Raw genomic sequence first — 6,984 nt, forward strand, 5'->3', positions numbered from 1 at the left:
TTATTCTTGAAACAAGGCGACTTTTTGGGAGCAGCTTTTGTTTTTGACGAAGCTTACCGGCCTGTAGCGTCCCAGATTGGGCACCGGGGGATTAAAGCGCTCAGACTTAATCTCTGGACATTCGTGTCTCAGATTGAGAGGTTCTTTTTTTTATTGATTAGCCCCTGATGGGACGCTGGGCATCCACATGTTGTCCTCCTGCTCCTGCCTTTCCCTAAATCCGCCCATGCCAAATACTTAATGGAGGATTTAGGAGATTAACTACTACTGCATGGGCTTGGGTTTTATTGCATTACTCCCTATTAGGTCCTCCTCTTTTAGACCCATCCAAGAGTTGTTTCCTCTTGGCAACATGGAGGCTGTCATGTAACAATTTGCCCTCTGTTTCTTCCTACAGTTTTTAATTTCAACACAATGCAGCCTGTGTGTGTCATGCCTCACTGTAAAATGATGAAGTGCAAACAGCAACTGCCCCTGGTGGACCAGAAAGCAGTGTGTGTGTGTGTGTGTGGGGGGGGGTCTCTTTTTTTAACATCAATGACTGGAAATGACTTCCTGCAACATGCACACACGTACACAACCTGCAGCTCTGAGACTTTTTGGTCTTCTAATAACAGGAGAAGTCAAATGTAACATTTGCCTATGTCCTCCCCACATTCAAATAGAGGACCAGGGTGTGTTTGGGGGGAAAGGACATAAAGCAAGAAAGAAATGAAAAGATAAACATTAAGAAAGAGAGAATGTTACTAAAAAAGAGAGCAAGAATGTACATGTAAAGAAAGATAAAGACAGAAGTAAGTACAAGAGGACAATACATTGCATTAGGCTGACGCTTTTATCCAAAGCGATAATAAGTACATTCGACCAAGAAGATACAACCTTGAAGAAAACCGAATCATATAAGTACATCAGGTTTCCTAGAGCCAAACAAGTGCTACTCAACTGGCTTTAGATAAGCCAGTCCTTTATTAGTATATAAGTGCTTTGTTAGCAGTTCTTTATTAGTATATAAGTGCTTTGTTAGCAGTTCTTTGTTAGTAATTCTATCGCTTGAACAGGACAAGATTTACAACAAGAAAGATGAGGAAAGAAGAAAGAAAAAAAGATATACATAAAAGCCAAAGAGAGCAGAGAGAAAGATATTAAGAAGTAAAGTAAGAAAGAAAGCAAAACGAAGATGGAAAATATACAGAAAGATCAACGGGAAGAAAGAAGTATAAAGAAAGCAAGAAAGAGACAGAAAGAAAGATATCAAGGGGGAAAGTCAGACAGAAATAAGGCAAGTTTAAAGAAAGAGATAATAAAAGATTGAAAGAAAGAGAGACAGAAAGAAACATATCCTGAAAGAGAAAGAAAGAAGAACAGTCTGAAAGAGAAAGAAAGAAGAACAGTCAGAAAGAGAAAGAGAGAAGAACAGTCAGAAAGAGAAAGACAGAAGATGGACCCTGACCTCATTACTTCCTGTAAAGTGACCTCCTCCTCTTTCTGTTTCTCTATCTCTTCCCTCTTTAAAGCAGACTTGCTCAGTGTGTGATTGTAAAGAAACATTCATCAGCACATTTACATACAAAGCATTCATCAAAAGCAGCTAAATGATAAATGGGAGGTTCTTGCACAAAAAGGAAACAATCCAAGCCATCAATAATGTATATTGATCTCTCCCTGTGGAGAAAAGGATTCCTATATGTTTACCTTTCACCTTTAAAAGTGCTCTTTTTCTGCCATATTTTTCTTCATCTTTACACTCACCCATCCCCACTCGCACAAAACATATCTTTGCAGCAACAAGAATTCTAAGATTCATGATTTATTCATTCATCGTTGGTTCCATAACGCGCAGTCTTTTATTGTTTCTTTTCATTATGGTGACGAATTTAATCTGGAGAAGGAATCCTCCAATAATGCAAAGCTGTAAACCCCGGATTTAGCAGACCGCCTCGCAAAAAGAGAAATAATTAAACAGATTCGGTTTAACCCAATTATCTGCGTAATCGTTGCAAATGCACCCATAGGGAAACAATAACGACTGCATTCATCATATTAATATACCACGCAATAATGTTGATTTAAATCACCTTGCTCTCTGGTTTACTTAGGGAAACGATATTCATCTGATAGATTGTGTTGCCTAACAAATGTGTGGCTTGAGATGTTCCTTTTTTGGATACAAGTGAAAGAGGATGTCTCTAAAAAGGGATTTTTGTCGCAAGCTTGAGCCTTTTTGGATAAAAGTGAAAGAGGAAACGTAAAGTGCACATGAGGAAGATGAGCTGGTGAGGGGTGTAGCCGAGGCTGCTGGCACTCCGTTCATGTACTTTGCACACTCAAAACTGCAGCGGAAAAAAACTCCCACGGAAATGCGAAATGAACACTTTGAATTTAATTGATTAAACCTCGTGTGTGTCCATCAAAAGAAACCAAAACGGGCGCGTTATCTGTCAGCGTTTTATTTTTTCCTCGTTCAAAGATTTTAAGGCGCAGTTTTCCCTCATAACCCGCCATATTGAAAGTGGTTTGACATTTTAGCAGTGTCCGGTATTTTCCGATGGCTTTTACGCACCTAGGGGTGACGAAAAATTCAAAATGACTAATATATACGCGAGTAAACTGCTATAAGTAATTTATATCGTAAGTTACTCATTGTTCGCATTAAACAAAAATTCCTCGTGGTCTTTAGACACAACATTTATACATTAAAATGATATTATAAATGTAAATGTTGTGGAAATATACCCAAATATTCAATTACATGTGAGGAAAAACAACGCAATATTTTTCGCGAATGCCCCGAGACAGCGTTAATTACAGCGCGTGAGACACACTTTGGTCAACTTGGGCTCGTGAACACGCTCGCGACTATTCTCTCGTTTCTACAGAAACAGCCTCGGTCCTTTTTTTTTAGCCAAGGAGGAGAGAAATAACTCTCCCCGTGTTTATTCCTTCGACAAACCGAAAAAAAACAATCGTAGAAAACGACGTGAAAGGTTCCACATAGCAGCGCGTGCAGGGGTCACCTGTCTTACCTGTCCAAGTTTGTGTGTCGCCTCTCCTTCACGAGACCCCCTCGGTTCTCTCCCTCTCATCGAGCACAGCAGCGCGAGCGACGTCTTTCAGCTGCTGCCCCCGTTTCAATATGGCATCTCCCTTCTGCGCATGTGCAAAAACTAAACAGATATTTTGAAGCCAACTCCTTCACAGATCTTTTTATGGCACAAACAAATATTTTTATTCAGGCAAAAAAAGGAAGTGACGTTCAATCGCCAACAAAGCCAAACACACAAAGAGGATAGCTGTGTATTATACCACAAGTACAAAGTATTGGCATCAAAATATACTTAAAGTACCAAAAGTAAAAGTACCTGTTTTGTGTCTTATAGACTATTTCAGAACAATAAATATTGAGTTACTTGATTATAATGATTCAAATGGTAAAGCTGGAGCTAGATGTATACTTTGTGTACTGCTTCTGGATATCTAAACCTAAATGTCAATTTATATGTATATTTTGTATTGGCTATTCATCTGAATATGTTAAGTAGCTCAAGCTTTTAGTAAGATGTACACTATTTGCCTATGATATGTAGTTGAGTAGAAGTATAAATTAGCAGAAATGGAAATACTCAAATAAAGTAATGGAAGTACAATTGTGTTATAGCAGTATGTAATGATCGTGCTTGAGTAAATGTACCTTGTTACTTTCCATCACTGCTTTTAGTTTAGAATCAGCACAAAGAAATATATTTATTCAGTCTGTTTTTAAAATGGTATGTGAAGTTCAATCGCAAACATGCAAGCATACACACAAAGAGAAAAACAGTATGTTACATAATGTTTCGATGTTTAAAATTCTTACGCACAATAAGACTTGTTCAGATATAACCTAAGTATCTACATAAATATATATCCATCAATTTAGCATAATTTCTATCTTACATTTAAGTTATTTTTGTTGTCATTAAAGTCATTCATTGCTAACATATTTCCTTTAATAATTTAATTTATATTTGAGTGTTGTATGTCTTGTAATAATGGACCAAGAGTCTCTTTAAATAAAGATGATGATGATGATGAATACACCGTTTTTTTATTAACAGGAAGAAAAATATGAATAATCATAGAATCTACAATGAGAGTTGTAATATTTTAAAGAAATATAAAAAGCTGACTAAGCAACACAACTGACCCTTCATCTTGAGCTGCTTTTATGCACAATAAGCTTAAAAAGTCAATAATTTATTATCTTAAATAACAATTCTTCTTTATCTGGGTTATCACAATTACATTTTTCGCAGAAAAACTCTGAGAATTTGTTATTTTAATAGGGCTATGTCTAAAAAAAAGTCAACAGTATCCTCTAGTGGTAGAAGTGCATTGCACCACGTGTACTGTACATGCCTTTGGTTCAAAGGTCATTGTTACATATTTCCACAATATTACCAACACAAACAGATAACTTAGGCCAAGGGAAATACAATAAAAGTTCAAGTTTAATGAACATTTTTGACGCTGAACTCTTGGGGTTAATTCAATCTGACAACAGAAAGTGAAACGCACATGTGATAACCTCTGGTAAAACACGAGGTTTGTTGAAGGGCACTTTCTAAATCAGGCTTCATGTTCTTCATTATGCATGAAGTTCACTTCTGAGATTCATGGACTGGCAAGTGTGACAAAATATTGGACATTTGAGGATAATATGTTTTGTTACACAACATATTTGGCTGGGAATCCCCTAAAAATTCACACAAAAAACCATGCGTTTCAGTCTTATACCCAGGGTGGTTTGTTTGTGACACACCTGGTCTAATTTTCAAGAAACAAAAAATCCATATGAGTATATAGTACCTATTTGCAATATATAAAATACCTCTCTATGGCATTTCTGAAAAGAAATATGGTTTTAAGACATGTGAAAGTCATGTTTATACTGTAGGCACTAGGTTAAGGATCCTCAAAAATACTAGCGGTCATCTTGGGGATAAGTGACAGGATGAACGTTTTTTTCAGCAAAAATGTTAACTTTTAGGCTTAATGGGTGACGCTTAATGTGAAATTGGCTAATTGATACCTCGATCTAGGGCTGGACGATAAAAAAAATCATCACACAATATTTTGACCAGATACCTCTAAATCAATGTTGTGGTAACATTGTGGCTAATCATTGATGCTTTCACAAAAATATTTACACATTGAACATTATGCTAAATAATCACCAGTAATGTTGATATAGTAACTAAGTGGGTTAAGGCAAATTATGGAACTGCTTGAACCATCTGGTAAATTCAAAACATGACATTACTTTACTCTAATGCAGCCTTTTAAACCAGTAAAAAACAACACTAAAGATTTCCAAAATCGGAGACGATATAGTCTCATGTGACGATATTGATATAATATATCAATATCGATATATATTGGCCAGCCTTAATGGACCCTGAAAAATATTTCAAATAAACCACTAATCTCTGTCTCTTGCTTAATTTAAGGGGCCCAGAAGCCAACCAGCTTAATAAAAAGTCTCCAAATATTCCACATAGGCTACAATGGGCTACAAAATAAGTGTTGTCTATTATAATAGAGTGGCAAAACTGCTCATAACGGCATTAAGCATTTTATTTTAAAAGCTTCAGTGGAGCTTAATCATAAAGACACAAAGATATTATAAAGATACAAGAAGAGGAGCTCGTGCCGATGTGATGCCGCTCGAGGAACAGATGGTTGGAGTGTGTGCACTGCTCCATTAATCTGCCAGAGAAGAGGCTTTAACGAGAAGGGATTATGTCCCCCCCCCTTTTATATAGGCTACACAAACACACACATACACACACACACACACACATACACACACACACACACACACACACACACACACACACACACACACACACACACACACACACACACACACACACACACACTTGTGCATGAGCCTGCAGCCTCCCTGTTTTATCTTTTGGCTTTACATATAAACATTTCTTGTTTTGAAATCATCCTTCAACCTTAAAAAACCTCTTAAATAACCTGATAGACATCCTGGTGGAATCATATTGGATTAGATACAAAAAATGATTTATTTTCAAGCTACTATGTCAAAACGTTCTCTTCAGCTGAAGGAGAGTCAGTAATGTCAGTTTATTAACATTAATGTAAATATATATGTATATGTAATGCATGTGGTTGTATTGACACCCTCCATCTAACTATAAAGACGCTTGATGTATACTGTATAAATGACAATTCAGGGCCAAAGTAAGTCCAGATTTTGACAATTTCTCATTCATTCATCTACAACTTTTGATTTTCTCAAATTAATAGGATATATTTGTGGAATGATGCAAATCAAAATGTTATCCATGACATTTTTTCAACCTTTTTTTCAACCTTTTTTTACCCTGGCAAATCAGAGCATTTTTACAACCAGTGATATCTATAATCACTGAGTTGGAAATTAATGTGGGCTCTCTCCCTGTAAGGCTTCCGTTATATAATCCTCTCTAAGTCTCTAAATTGGCATTAATCAGATGATTTACTAATAGGGAATACAATAACTGCACCCTCTCATGACAGGTCTTAAATATAGTCTTTGGAGGAGGTTGAGCTTTACCTGTCAGGTTTTAAACCTAAAATGGTCCTTTAACATCTCCACGGGAGACAACGATTTATCGTGCGTGGGCTCTCTCTCGCGCGCATGCAAGACCAAGTGCCTGACGCACAGAATTCAACTGCGATACGCACAGACTAGCGTCACTTAAACAAACCACAACAGGAAGTAATGCTAATTTTATTTCAAAAATAAAGTTGTAATACCGACATTTGAAATTGTAATATGTGGGATTTGTAAAACACCTTGAGAACCCATTCCTTTGTTTTCCTGCTTTTCTGATAAACTGATCTCTTTTATTTTGAAATCTCCCTTTTAACCGGAACCTCGCTTTCCCCTGGTGCTACTTGACAGTTTGTGTTTTCGTTGTCAAAACATGGATG

At 36.8% G+C, this 6,984-nt stretch overlaps 1 protein-coding gene across 3 annotated transcripts in view; it reads right to left on the reverse strand.

Moving 5' to 3' along the window:
- The window catches only part of sfmbt2 (Scm like with four mbt domains 2), a 39,044-nt gene extending 35,906 nt beyond the window's left edge, over positions 1 to 3,138 (reverse strand). For 2 of the 3 annotated variants that reach the window (XM_079655414.1, XM_079655410.1), the window contains exon 1: positions 3,024 to 3,138. The gene's annotated coding sequence lies outside the window, so the exon portion shown is untranslated. The remainder of the gene's footprint in view (positions 1 to 3,023) is intronic. The other variant, XM_079655413.1, reaches the window with a different exon arrangement.
- Between the last annotated feature and the right edge of the window lie 3,846 nt (positions 3,139 to 6,984).

This window comes from Notothenia rossii, assembly GCF_949606895.1.
Source record: "Notothenia rossii genome assembly, chromosome: 10".
NCBI lineage: Eukaryota > Metazoa > Chordata > Actinopteri > Perciformes > Nototheniidae > Notothenia > Notothenia rossii.